Raw genomic sequence first — 14,784 nt, 5'->3', positions numbered from 1 at the left:
CTGACCCCTCAGACAGTCTCTTTTTGAATCTGGCAGAGTGTAACAAGGTAGCCGTTCGCGGTAGGATTTTACAGTGACGATGAAGCGTTGAGGCAGAGTCAGGTGGAAAACAGCAGTGGTTTTATTCTTCACACAACATCAACCAACACTTCACAGGTGAAAACTGCAGTCTTAAATAGTCCCAGCTGTGACGGATCAAACCACCTTTAATTCACAGGGGAATCTCAATTCATCAATATCCACTTATTTAATTAAAATACCTTTTACTAAATATAAACATTTCCATTTACTTTTTATAAATATTTTATGTTTTATCATTACACCAAATGAAACACCACAAAACCCATAAACAATTCCCCCCCCCACACTTTTCAATGGCCTCTCCCGGAGACTATATATGGTGTCTGGACCCCCGGGGCAGTATTTGTCCAAACACCCTGGAGAGGACACAGAAAAGACAGGTGAGTCACTCTACATTAGCACTCCACACCCAACAGATTATGCACAACGCATTTGCTCAGTTTTACCCACTAGTAGCTCATTGCTCTGAGTAACAATTATCCTCCCTCCACAGGCAACCACCTCACTCGTCAATGAGGAGCAGCTGTGCAGAGCCCAGAACAAAAGGCTACATGCTAATGTCTAAAAATACTCAATAAATACAATTAAAACTTCTTGTGTGCAAATTGTTACTGATGTGCAAATCTATGCTTAAAGTGCAGTGCTAAATAAAGTGCTTGTTAATAAAGTGCAAAAATACTTTAAAAATGCAATACAGTGATTTCAGTAAAATAGTCCCAGTAATGAAGATCTCTTCATTACACAGAGGTTGCTGAAACTCAACAAGGATCTTCCCTACAGATGAAGGTAAGTTTCCAAGGAAAATTTAATTTAAACAGGCATGACAAAGAGGTTCTGATGCTGGGGGGCAGTGTGATGACTTGTGTGAGTTAAAACAACAAAACAACTGAACATTTTACTTGTTGCTTTGGCATCCTTAAATTTGGACTACAAAGTTGCTGTGAGACATAAAAATTGCAGATTTGCGTTTAACAGTTCTGCAGAAAATACTGCAACAAAATGGTTCAAAAAATGCAATAGAGAATATAGAAACCTAAATAAACAGGAAAATATGATCCAAACATTATAAAGATATGTACACAGCACTAAAACTTTTCTGTACTCCTAGAGACTCCAAGTATACAAAAAATAATTTTAGGGCTAAGACAACATGGATTTTGCACACGTTCCCTTTAAGGGTTTCTTATTGAAGCAACATCTTCCACATGCAATAAATCCAGTGAAGGTGATCATGAACCGCTTTGTGTTTTCACCTTTACAGGAGATTTTTCACCATCGAGCTTCTTTTGTTCAGGAGCATTTCAGGCCTATTGCAGCCAGCAGGGGACTAATATCTCATTCCTGCTGCTTTCAGATTTTTATGAGGTCCTCAGCACAGGAAGGCAAAAAAATCCTGCTGAATCTAAAATGACCTGGTAATGCACATTGGCCAATTTAGATGTGGCGAGCGGAGCATTATGCAGTACTGCTTCCACATAAATCCATGCTGTGTGTGAAAAATTATTGCACGATATGGCCTGCTAATGACTTTTTAGAACATTAAAAGTTTATATATTGTATAATTTTGGGTTATTGCCACATTTTTGCTAGAAGGAGCAGATGCAGTGAACAGATGTGAATGGTTTTTTTTATAAAAAGTACGACATTTCCATCTGATGGGACAGAAATTCTCAAGAAATAAATTAATGAAAATGGGGCCAAATCAAGTTCATCTGTGTAGCATCATTTGTAAACATGAGCAGTTTTACAGATGCAAGAAAATATGTTATAATATCTATTACAAGAACAATGCATATAAATGCTTACACAAGCGTGAAGCATTACGAGAGAAAAATACAAATCTTAGAATAAAAAAAAACTTTACAGAGAAAAAATGATTTTAAGGTCTTTCTGAGCCTAAACACTTTTCCTATGTTTATTCCAGGTTCAGAGATTACTGAGTAAACAGCTCAACAGTCTGGATTATTAAGACTTGATAACTGTGAAATATTTCAAAACAACATTTAGTACCACTAATAAGTTTCTAAGATCCACTGCTTTACAAATAAATTTTCATTGCTTTAGTACTGGTGTGTGTTACATACATTTTCTTGTGTTGGTCAAGATTCACTGCATTTGTATAATTAAAAAGAAAGAAAAAAAAGATCTATGCTGTAAAGCTGGTTTTTGATTCAGGTGAACCACATTGTTTTCAGTGGCTTTTGTATTTTAGTCTGCACATGGATTGTTTTCACAGCACATTTTGTAAGTTACTTCTTGGATGTGCAATGGAAAACATTTTTGGAAATGTTAACAGGACCTTATTTTGTCATATAAACGCACAGGGCAGAAATGCTTAAATTGGATCTTTCATCTCGACTTTAAACTGTATTGAAACATTTGTGGTATACTGAATCCTATCTTCAAATACTTTCACTTTATTGATTTGTGATTTTCTTCATGTTTTTGTGGTAGTAACTAAACTGATGGAAGCTAGTGTATGATGGTTTATTGATATCCCTCGAAGTCACGACTAAAGGCACATATAGAAGTTTGCCATAAAAAGCCTCCTGTGTACATGATCTTAATTGTAAAATACTTCCTGACAGTTATTGTCACAGGTGGGGGAAAACACATTTAACACCAATGTAGAAATTTTAATGCGTTTAAAAACTTCTGGAGTCCCAGACGACTTAGGACTTCTCTCAACTAACTCACTTTGCCTGATGGTTGAATCTTCTTCCAAACTTTACTCATCCTTGCAGCTCTCCCTCCTTTTTTAGCTGGAGTGATCCATCAGGTCTGTCTAAATAAAGTGGGAATGAATGCTAGTGCTTTTACAACATTAACAATTAATGTTTTCTGTTTTGGAAAATTAGGGAAGCTGACATTTTTTACCTTTTTTATTCATAATTGGTCATAAGGCTTAAAAAGGACTGCTCTAACAACAATAATTGCAATTTTAAATGATTTCTGGCCCAACTACTGCCACATTTAAACTGACACTAATTAGTGGTAAAGAAGAGAGCAATTATAGCACATCCGTCTTAATAAACTGTCACTGTGTCTTAAGTTCTCCATACAGATTTTCTCCGCTAGGGCCCATATCGTGACAGCTATTAGCAGAGGTGATTTACACGGTTTACCTTGTATCTACAGATGACTTCTGGGACTATCTGACATTAAAGAGTCAGTTAGGAATAGGCTGCTCTGTCCGTCTTCACTTTCTGTGTGTTTGTGAATTAAATATTCTCCAGGTCATTATCCATCTTTTTTTTTTCCTGGGGGAAAAAAAGCTGAAGTTTCTCTTAATGGACTAAACTTAACCTGTTTTTAAAGATCAGGTTACTATGAATGGACAGTTTTTCCAAAATGTCCTAACTCCCATCATTTTAAGCTGTGTTGATTTTCAATTAACGTCAAAACACTATATACAATTATATAATGCTACTATCAAATAACCATTAAGTTTACATTGCTTTTACAATGAGTAATGTAGTGGAAGTAGAGCATGAGGTATAAACGATGCAAAATGAACAAAACTTCTTTGTTCAGAAGAGTTTGCATTTTGTTCTAGCACTGTCAAAACTGAACCCTCATTATAGACCACTGATCCCAAGTTACAGTGGAAAGAAAAGCTGTTGCAATATTAAGAAGGTTGCTAATGTAACACAATAATAAATATGTCACAAGTGTTTGATTTATCAGAAATTAAGTCAGAAAGCTGAATATTTCATGTTCTATCAGATATCCATGAATAAAACATCTTCATCTGGATCCAGAAGGTCATTAATGAATAATCAAGAAGATTGTACTCCATCTACGCTAACTTTTAGTAGAACAACGTGTTGCACAGCATTAACAGTTTAGAAAACTGTTTGATAAAATCGATTTAATTGTGATTAGCATGGCAATGCTAATCAGAAAAGTCAATATTTTAGAATAATAAGGTTTGGTCCCATAGTTTTTGTTTCTACAAGCAAACCTCATTTCCTCTTGTTGAATTATAGTTTTAATTGTTTTTATTAGTCATGGGTTTATATACTAATTTATGACTTGACTTGTTAAAAAATACACTAAGTATGGGAATGTGTGAAAGCTAAATCACTTTTCTTCATTTAACAGTGTTAGAAAACAAAAACGTGAATTAAGTTAATTTAATGCGCACATTAAAAGTTGGCTAACTACTAACGTTTGCAAACAGAAATAGAAAAAGGCAGGTGGATTTTCATATGGTAATTTTATGAGCACAAATTACTGATGGACATTATATTGATAGAAATATCCTGAAACTTTTGTTGTGTTCTGATTTTACAAGTGTAACCTCACGTTAACTAAAACAAAACCCTGAAAATCTACACTAAATGCACTAGTAAAATTTGTTCTGAAAAGCATATCTTGTACTGAGTAACCTTGAACAAAAGTATCTTAATCAAAAGTTCAGGTAGATAAGGAAGGAATCCTGACTAGACAAAATATTAATCTATATAGATTCTCAACTTCTGCTTTGTCTACTTCAGGTTAGCAAAGATCTGCTGCAGCCCTACATGGTAATCTTCTTCCCACAGCATACATCTATTTTCAATATTGTTGTGATCAAATAAACCAGTACCACAACAATTTCACTACAGCCAAAGAGAAGCAAGCTTGCTTCTAAATCAATGGAAAGGCCTTAAAGCTTAACATATGGGAGTTAGGGAGTTAAATCGTGCTTGGTTGCTGATTGAATTTTACAGCTGGAGCCTTCAGGAGAGTGCTGAATCGTAATTACCCCAATGTGGAAACAACTAGAGTGGAAAGAAGGGTGTAAAAAAAGAGAATTGAAAAGGATCAGGCCAATCTTTGGGTGTAACCCATCTACTTTTAAAATGTGGCAAGTTTAAAAGAGGACAAGGGAAGCAGTAAAGGACAAAATTGCAATGGAGGACACATTGTGGCTTTGGATATTAATGTGGTTTAGTCTCTTTGTAGGCCCGAGAGCTTAACTTTTATGTTCTGTTACTGAGAGTTTCCTAATTTCACCAGCAATTTCACATGTTTAACCAGCCAATTAAAACTATGGAAGTAAGCCAGACCTTCAACTAATGCCATGGATGCTGCTCGCATTCTGTTACAGCAGATCAAGACAATATTCAGAAATAACTCCCATACATATCACTGGTAATTCAACATAAAGTCCGATAAAATGCTAAATTTGGTTTGAGAAAAAACAAACAAAAAAAACATTTCATCATTTGTACACTTGTGCCCAACTTGTGATGATATATATATATATATATATATACATATGTACAGTATATACATACATATATACACACACACACCCCTACAAACGAGCTTTTTTTCAATACTTTGCTTTTTAATGATTGCAGAATGGTATTTTTACATCACATCAGAGCACAACATTTTTTCGCACAAAAGTATTCATAATGTAGTTAATAGTATGATCACAATAGATTACCAACACTCATCACTTATAATATATAGCAACCTGCTACTTTATATCCATCCATCCATTTGCAGTCTTCCACTTGTACCAAAAATAAATTCGTCCAGCTCATTCTGGGAAAACCCTGAATGCATACGGTCCCTCCATCTAGTTCTGGGTTCGTCCTAATGTCCTTTCAGTGGGATGTATTTGGCAAACTTTCCAACTTTATAGTTACAATATCATAAAGAAATACACATTGATACAGTTGGTAGCACTGTTGCCCTGAAGCAAAGGTTCAATATCCAGCCTGGGCATTTCTGCATGAACTTTGCATGTTCTCCCCATCCATGCGTGGGTTTTCTCCAGGTACTTCAGCTTCCTTCTACAGTCCTAAAAAATAACTTTTAGCTTAATTGGACTCCCAAAATTGCCTGTAGGTTTCATGGTGTGTGGCTGGTTGAATTCACATGAGTCCATTTATCATATATACTTTTAAAGAAGAAATCAGAAACTGCTACAAAAAAAGATATATAAAAATGCCCAAAAACCAATATATAGCATTTATTAAATGAATTGTTTTAATGACAGCACAGCAGTATCTGTACATAGGTAGGTTTAAATGTTTCTCTGTGTATAAAAACATGAACTAGATCAGAGAAAGTGTTTCTGAAGTAAAATGCATGGCTGAGCTCCAAACTTAGCTGAAAGGCATCAAACTGGGATTACAGAGGACAGCTCTCTAAAAAGAGTTCAGCTCTTACCAAGATACCAAATTCCCGCTGTGCATCCCGAAGTGGTTTCGTTCAGAAAGAAAAAAAACTTAAGCCATGCATCTCAATATAAAAGGAGCCGGTTGTTATTTATTCATCTCCTCTCGATTGGAGCGGCCTGCCAATCGAGCACTTACTGCTTGGATGTCGTGCTGCAGCAGCTATCAACTCGTTTTGCATTCAGACAATCTTTGTGTGTTTGTTTACAAGAGCTCAACGTTGAGGGAAATGAATAGGATCACAAAGGCTACACCACAGGGTGCAATGGTGCAACTTGAAACTTTGAACTTGTAAAGAAAAGCTAATCTTCATTTTAGCTGACATTATTGAAAAGGTTATGAATCATAAAAACTGTGTATATTCATAAGTTGCTCAGATGTTTATACTACAAATCTTTGCTACGAAAAAATAGCTCTATAGCTATATAATGTTAAGATAAAACCATTTGTAGAAACAAAAATCCTTTTCATGCCAGCTGAAAATGTTATGCTCACAAATCACCTTTACCATGGTTTTTACTATTCCTTTAGGAGGTCTGTGGTTCTATTGGTTGACATAGTTGTCAGTTAATCAGTGATGAAGTTTAACTTTATGCTTTCATATGCAAAGTGTCCTGGAGTAAAACTAAACATATTTTTAGTCTTGATTTAAAGGTAGGCTACTCTGTTTCAACTGTACAACAATTTTAAATTTTAACACCACCTGAGATCAGCTGTCGGTTTAATTCTTTCACACTAATACGGATGAAAATCATAACGTTTCTGGTTTTATTTATGCCTGAGGACCCATTTAAAAATGTAAAACGGTTTTATCTTTAGCGATTGTACAGAACAAGAATCATCTGTCCACAGACTTCATTCTAGATTTTCTATTGCATCTAACCCACACAGGGTCTAATTTATATACACATGTTCAAATATATATACTCAGGTTATTGTGTGTGATGCTAGATGCTGAAGACTCGTGTTGCTTAGCCAAAACAAGAATCCTCCTCTTTGGAGAAGTAAAGTTTATCATCTCCAAACTCTTCAACTTCATCTGAAATCAACCTCTTTGACTCAAGTGGGTGCTCAAACAGGAAGGTGATCCAAAACACACATCCTGACTGGGTTTGGAATAAGTACAGCAGGGTAATGTGAAGCTGCTGGAATGTCCTGGACCTAAGCACTATGGGAAATTTACGAACCATGCTTAAAATCTGGGTCTGTGGCCAGACACCAATATATTTAAATGATCGTATTTGATTTTGTTAGTAAAATTGCATCAAAGACAGATTATGGAAAGAATTACTTTTCATCCAGCTTTTATTAACCTGGTTCACATGCATGCAAACCGATCATTAGGCAAACTGTGGGCAGGTAGTTTAGATATCTGATAAGGAGATTATGCAATAATAGTAAACATGTTTTCATTGTCAATTCCAATGTCCAGAGTATTCTTGCAAACATTTAATGACTTAAGAATATAAGGAAATGTTAGATTTCTGCAACACAGAGCAAATACATTATTCTGAGGCTGCATCTGCATTGCACATCTTAACTGACTGCACTGGGTTTGTGTTTTATTGGGACCAGTCTATAAAACAGCAGTCCTCTAATTGGCCTGACAAGGCAGTAAATGCCCAAAAAGCTGAACAGGAATTTATGAAACATTTTAAGATGTATTCGGATGGTTGAACAAGATGCTGAAGTTTTATTACACAAATAAAAACACTAACAGCAGAGTGACAGAATTTGCTATTAAAGTGTTTGCCTGTCAGCCTTGAAGGGAACTGAAGCAGAGTTGAGAGAATAAAGACCACTTTTAACAATAAGTTTTCACCAAACAGCCAAGGTCTCAGCACTGAAGGTCTCCACATATTATAGACCACAAGGCTCCTAATGCTGCCTGTAGTTTTCAATTTTAGACAGCTTCCATTGAAAGAATTGATTGCGTCTGGCTACTTTAGAATGGAGCGCGGATGTGTCATGGGGAATATGAGTGGCCTCCAATCTGCAGTTTTCCCATGATCCTTATCTTTATTGGCTCATTATTTTCAGCAAACCCGGCAGAGGCTGTTGATCTGTGGCATTTATTTTAGGCAAGCTGAGACAGCCAATTAGAGAGCCCTTATCTCATTACAGATATGGAAGAGCAATAGGAATCAAGTATTACTGTAAAATTAGAAATGCTTCCATTTAATTTGGTGTATCAGTAAAGAAAAAAATTCCTCTTGGTACCACAGTATTACAGCTGAATATACAGTAGAAATCTTTTGTTATGCAAATGTCTGCAGCAATGCTTGTAGAGCTTGTTTTAAGGAAAATAGTTGCCATCAACAAAACACATTTATGGGCTTTTGTTAGCCCTCTCCTCCAGTTTTCATAAAACTTTTCATTCAACAAATGAAATGAGTTTTCCTTTTGGGATTATTCAACAAGGTGTAAAGACACGTTTCCTTTGACAAAATAAACTTCCAAAATTTCACACAAAGTACAAAGATATCCATGACAAAGTTATCTGTAATGCTTATGGGGTTTTGTGGATTATTTCACTGCATATTTAAAGGCAACATTTCTCCAACACCTGCTCAAACACTTGGTCTGTGGGAGACTAATTCTGCCATCTGTAACAATTCGCAATGGTCATTCAGGTCCCTTAGCAGCTGGATGAGGACAGCTCTGAACTCAGATTATTAATGCTCGATAATAAAACCCCTATTAAAGAAAGTCAGACAAAAAAGGCTAAAAGTTCAAATGCAACAGCAAAACAGCAATACTTTTTGCAGGTACTGCACCAATACATTATGCACATTTCCACAATTCATCAGTTAACTAAAGGAAAAAAAATGCATGCAAACATAATTTGAATTGAAGTTAGTGTTTTAGAATTAGCTTCTGCTAAATACCATGTTTGTGTAGTGCTTTAGCTTCATCTTAAATAATGTTTCGCACAACTATCTTTTTAACTAAAAAGTGAGCATCTAATCATTTAGACAGACTAGATCTGTATGACAGTCTAATCACTGTCACTATCTGGTTGCTAAACAGGAAAAGAAAATTGTTTGGATCTTAATTTTCAAAAAATCATTAAGATGTGGATTGGAGCTACCAAAACTTGGGTTAATATAGAGAAGTGATGGTTCCTGGGAAACATGTTTGGCTTTAAAGTAATTCCTCCAAAGAAAATCCTTGTTTTTCAGCGTCAAGACTTACACGCTTCGGGTAACAGATGTACTCAAATTAATCAATTTGGTCGTCTTCATTGGGCGTATAAAACATTGCAGTCACAGTATATGGTTTTGAATGCACCCAAAATATGTTTTTAGACTTCCACCTGGAATGTTCCCGCTGTGATTGTATATATTAGACTTTGAGCGCTGCAAAGATGTGTGTGACCATCACAGCTCAGTTTTGTGTCTGAATTCATCCTGCATAAATTGATGGAGCTCAAGGAGCTGCCTCTGTGTAGTACGGTGGTATTCAGTTGCATTTCATGCATTTTCCGACTCTCTTGGCTAGCTTCTTTGCATGTATTTATGTTCATCTTTGAAGCAAATATGGTGTGCTTGATGCCATTTAAATTTTATCTTAAAGGTCAGTTTCCGGTTTTATCTATCCAGATATAATTTAACAAATCTCAAAGTTAGGTGGAAGGAACTCTCAGTGAACAACTCTAAAACACGAAAAGGAGATGTACTGAATGACTAAATACACCATGAGCCAACAGCCTGAGTCCAAACTAGAGTAGGAGCTCCTCTCTGCTCAATTATAGCAGTTCCACCATGCAAAGGTGCCTGACACAAAAGAGGAGCAGCAAGCTGGAAATTTCTCCCAGTAAAGCCTTTTCCTCTCAAATTAACATTGGTATTAGAAGTTAAAGCTCCCAATTCAGTTTCTTTAAATTACTGAGAGAGCAGTGAACTTTTGATTAAAAGTCTTTAAGCTCATATTTCCAACATTCAATTTCTTGATAAAACTTTCTCCTTTCTCCATGTGGTACAATATATTAGGCATTTGTTGTTTTATTAGTTAGCATTCATTACAAAGCCTGGAAACAGGCCTAATGTGATTATCAAATAATTTGATTATGGTACTCAGTTCTTTATTCTTCTTTCCATATAAATCTTTAAATGTAGTTATTTTATTAATGCAGAATAAATCTTTAGAGAATCGGGGAAATGCATAGAATATCTACTTCAAACTTTGATAAAAGTTATTTCTTCAAATATTTTTTTTACATAACACTGGTTGTGATAGGAATATTTCTGCATTAATGTAGTTTAGCAAAGCTGAGTCAGCAGCTATTGGAATAAAGCCTGCACATTAATCTATCGTTTCAGTTTACCCATATTTCTTGAGTATATCTCCTACAGGTACCACTACAGTTGAGGGTTGGACTTTTGACCCTTCCACTAAAGTTGGTTTCCGTTGTAAACTATTCTGTTTGCTGTTGTGGATCACTGTCCTGCTGCCTGGTCCAGTTTGAACAAACCTTTAGTTATCAGGCAGCTTTACAACTACACCTCTCAAGTTCCTCTGTATACAGATACACATTTTCAGTCATCTTAGAAAACAAGATGACCAAGTCTTGTTAAGGAAAAATAAGTCTAGTTCAGTATTGATAGAGCTCATTATTAGGGTGGCTTACGTTACACTGAGCTATCGCTTTAGTTATGCTGTTAAGATCTTAGGCTGGTGGAGGACAAACTAACCACATTTTCTCTCCTACCACTCTCTGATCTGTTTTATTTGCTATTATTTTAAGTGTTTGTTTTATATTTTTTCTTCTTTCCGTAGAAGCTACACCTGTTCTGGCTTTCTGTTTGGCTGCGATACCTTCCTGGAGGGCATCGACTGAGATACTGCTGCCAACAACTAAATGTTCTCACTTTCCTGCTATTAACTTTTTACTTTTCATAAACATGGAAAGCAATCCTACTTAATCTTTCTTCTTGTGCATTCTACTCTGTCTTCCCAGACCCAGAGCCGGTCATGGCAGATGGCCGCTTGTACTGAGCCAGGTTCTGTTAAAGGAGATTTTTTCCTCTCCACTGTCGCTACGTGCATGCTTAGTAAGAGAGACTGCTGTAAAATCGACAATGCAATAGATTGTCTAGCGTCGCAACGTCCAGAAGGAGTAAATGCTGCAAGTCAATGACTGTTTTGTTTCTTTAGAAAACTTTAACTATTTTGGATAATTAACTGAGCTTTGTGCACCGTTTGAGAACTAGGATTACTGTAGTTGGAATATATACATGATTGAATTGATTTTTTATATTTTTTGGTAAAGTGCCTCAAAACAACAGTTGTTGTGAATTGGCTATGAATTAATTATCTGAAACTTAACATGGCAGTCATAACGTACTGACAAAAATGTTTTTAATTTTCCTCAGATGCTGCTTTACATTATGGAGTCATCTTCACTCTGATTCTATCTGCCCTTCCCAGGATTAATTGTTAAGCCATAAACGTAAATGTGAAGCCATTTAGAGTATAAAATCCAGATTCAGTAATTAAACACTTTTAGGATGTCTGTCACCTCAGTTAACTTGCTGTAATGTCCAGTCCTGTCTCAAATGTCTCCATTTGTGAATATTTTTAATGCACTCCAAATCAGAGCAGGGCCTCAAAGGGTTAAGTCTCATTTCGTTCCTGTGATTTTCACTATACAATCAGTGAACCAGAATATATAATAAAAGTAGGCTTATTTGTTGGACTTAAAGAATCTTTTAAAAATACGTTTTCATCAAGTCCACATTTATCAAAAATGCTTTTTTCATTTGATGTAATTTTCTAATCTTAAATGGTGTTTTTCATTAGCTTTAAGCAGAAATTACCAGAAAAAAGTTTGAAAACAGTCAGGTATAAACCAAAGCTTGTATTTGATCTGTAATGTGCTTTACTTTGTGGATTGAGTTACTAAAATAAATTCATTTCAGTATTGGAATATAAAAAAAAATGCTATTAGTTTGTATCTGTTACTTGTACATTTCTCCCCAGAAATATTTAAAAACAACATTTTTAGTTGCTGTAGTTCTAGTGTCCACTGAACCAGTGTTTCTGACAGATAAACAAAAATAAAGAACTGAGGAGCATCATGCTGGTAACCTGTGGGAAAATGTCCCATTACAGGATTCTTCTTCCAAAAATGTAACTAATTTTAATCATTGATTTTCTGATTCAGTGATCACTCAGTATCTAAAATAATTAAAAAGAAAACAAAGCAACCTGTACATACATAGCTCTGACAAGGATCTTCTTGTCTGTTTGAGGGTATTGTAGATTTTATCTAATATTTTCTGCCACTACACAATGCGACTATCCTACAGTTCTGTTTTTCTGTTTCACTGCCTTCTTAACAGCAGCATCAAAAAACAACAACAAAAATATATTTTATGTTTGTATAAAAAAAGGCCACAGCTGACAACCAGTGCCTGGGTGAGAATACACTTGGACAAAGACACTTTTTCAATGTGTGTTTGCCCCCTTATTCACTGCATTCAGCTTGACAAGTTATATTACTGCTACATCTGTGATACTGGCAGCAGTCAGAGCGTTCGCACACAGACAAGAGTTTATTATAAACAGATTTCTGAGCCAAAGTTGTGATAGACTGCATATGGCACATAGACTGGCAAGTAAATAGGTTTATTTTTTGGAGAACATAAGGGAGACAAGGGGGCAATAACAAACATGCAACATAAAGTGAAGAGTTTATTATAAACACATTTTCATTGCATTTATATTACATCCTCCACTGTATTTCTTAGTGAACTTTAACACACTGGCATTTTAGTCTGTTAAGTTTTAAGATCAATTAGATTTGATTGTATGTAATTGGAAATCGGGTTTTTACAGTATGAATCTGTCTGGATGATCCAATAGAATTCGAAGAAACTAATCTTACCATCTTGAACTGAACTGGATGATGTTCAGTTCATCATCTACAATTGGAAATGAATTGTACCAGTTGGTCTTGTAGATTGCCTTGACACTGCATTTGTCTTAAGTTGATTTTGTATACATTCAGTTGAAGTTTACATACAGTGAATTAAATGACAGAGCAAAGTTATTGTTTTAGGATGGTTAAAATTACTAAATTGTTTCCATTTCTTAAATGCTGGAATAGGCATTAGGGAAAGGTTAAAGATTCATGAATGTCTTCAGAATCAGAAGTTTACATAAATTTCCTTGATACTTTGTAGCGTTGTCATATCCTCTAAGTTTCCTCAACACCATTCTGACAATAGTTTGCTGGATTTCTGGCCCATTCCTCCTGACAGAACTGGTGGCACTGGTAAGTTGTGTTGCTCACACACACAAAAAGTCTGAAATTCTTTTTTTAATTATTGCGGAATTTACCAAATAGAAATAATTTTGGTGATTATTTCTATTTGCTAAAATAGCAAATAAATCAAACCAACAAAAGAAGTTTGGTCCGATTTAACTTCAGACAATGAGAAAAGGGAATATGTCCTAATTCATCTACTTCTTCAACTCAAAATCCTGCATCATTTGTTGCTCATTGTAACACATTGTATATTCTGAAATAACCCAAGATAGCAATACTGAACCTCCAGGTGAGGATTTTGATCTTCACCTGGTGATAGTTCCTTGTATTTGGTTGCATAATTTAACTAAAAAAAGCTACTGATCATATTTTAGGCATTAATGGATGTGCATATTGCTCTGCTCAGTCATTTGCATATAAAAGTTCTTTTTTTTAACAAACCAACTAAGCGGAAATTGCAATCGAAAAAAAGAAAAGAAAAACAGCAAAGGCAGAGCATAATGTCTGCAAAATGTCGAGGGGAAAAGTGATGTGAAGAGAAGTAAATTAGTTTAAATCGGTGGTCTGAGTTGTGGAATCCCAAAAAACCAAAAAGCTTCTGGATAGAAAAGATAATTTCTCCTTTCATTTTTGAGTAGGCCAACAGAGCTTGAATAAATGATTGGCTCAAAAAAGGCACCAAAGTGCTTGATAAGAGCTTTAAGGGCTTTAATTTCAAAGAAAGAATGCAAAGTAAGAGAGACACATGTACAAATTCAAGATGTTCTTTTTTTTGTAAAACATACAGTAGCATGAAATAAATAAAAAAAATCATCCCAGGACAAAAAATTTACACAAAACATTTTTCATAAAATTTTCTTTTCCTAACCATTTGGTGAAACTTTTCAATCATTTTTTTGTAAACAGATTATAATGAAAATGACTGAAGAAATAATCAAACTATAGAAATAATGATCTCACTTTGAATTCTGCTGAAACCAACATGAGCAGCTGAGGAGGAGTCTGGGATATCTTTGCTGCAAATAAGCACTTAAGACTGAGAGGACAGACAAAAATATAAACACAACCATGTAAAGTTGTGGTTGGTCTAATTTGCATGGAAGTCCCTGCAGACAGCTCCTAACCTACAGAGATCTGCAGAGACGAATGTGCAGCAAGCACATCCCTTGGGAATTAGCTTCTTGTTGAGTGCTACCCAGCAGCCTTGAAAAGTCTGCAGTCTGTGATTGCTTCACTTAGACAGCGGAATGA

At 35.4% G+C, this 14,784-nt stretch overlaps 1 long non-coding RNA gene across 1 annotated transcript; it reads left to right on the top strand.

The window, feature by feature from the left end:
* The first annotated feature begins 28 nt into the window (after positions 1-28).
* LOC114139369 (uncharacterized) lies at positions 29-674 on the top strand. The gene is made up of 2 exons (XR_003594431.1): positions 29-461; positions 575-674. It is a non-coding gene; the product is annotated as an uncharacterized LOC114139369 (long non-coding RNA).
* The last annotated feature ends 14,110 nt before the right edge of the window (positions 675-14,784 follow it).

This window comes from Xiphophorus couchianus, chromosome 23, assembly GCF_001444195.1.
Source record: "Xiphophorus couchianus chromosome 23, X_couchianus-1.0, whole genome shotgun sequence".
NCBI classification, from domain to species: domain Eukaryota; kingdom Metazoa; phylum Chordata; class Actinopteri; order Cyprinodontiformes; family Poeciliidae; genus Xiphophorus; species Xiphophorus couchianus.
Note: the sequence above shows the minus strand (reverse complement) of the source record. Positions and strands in the feature narration are given on the sequence as shown.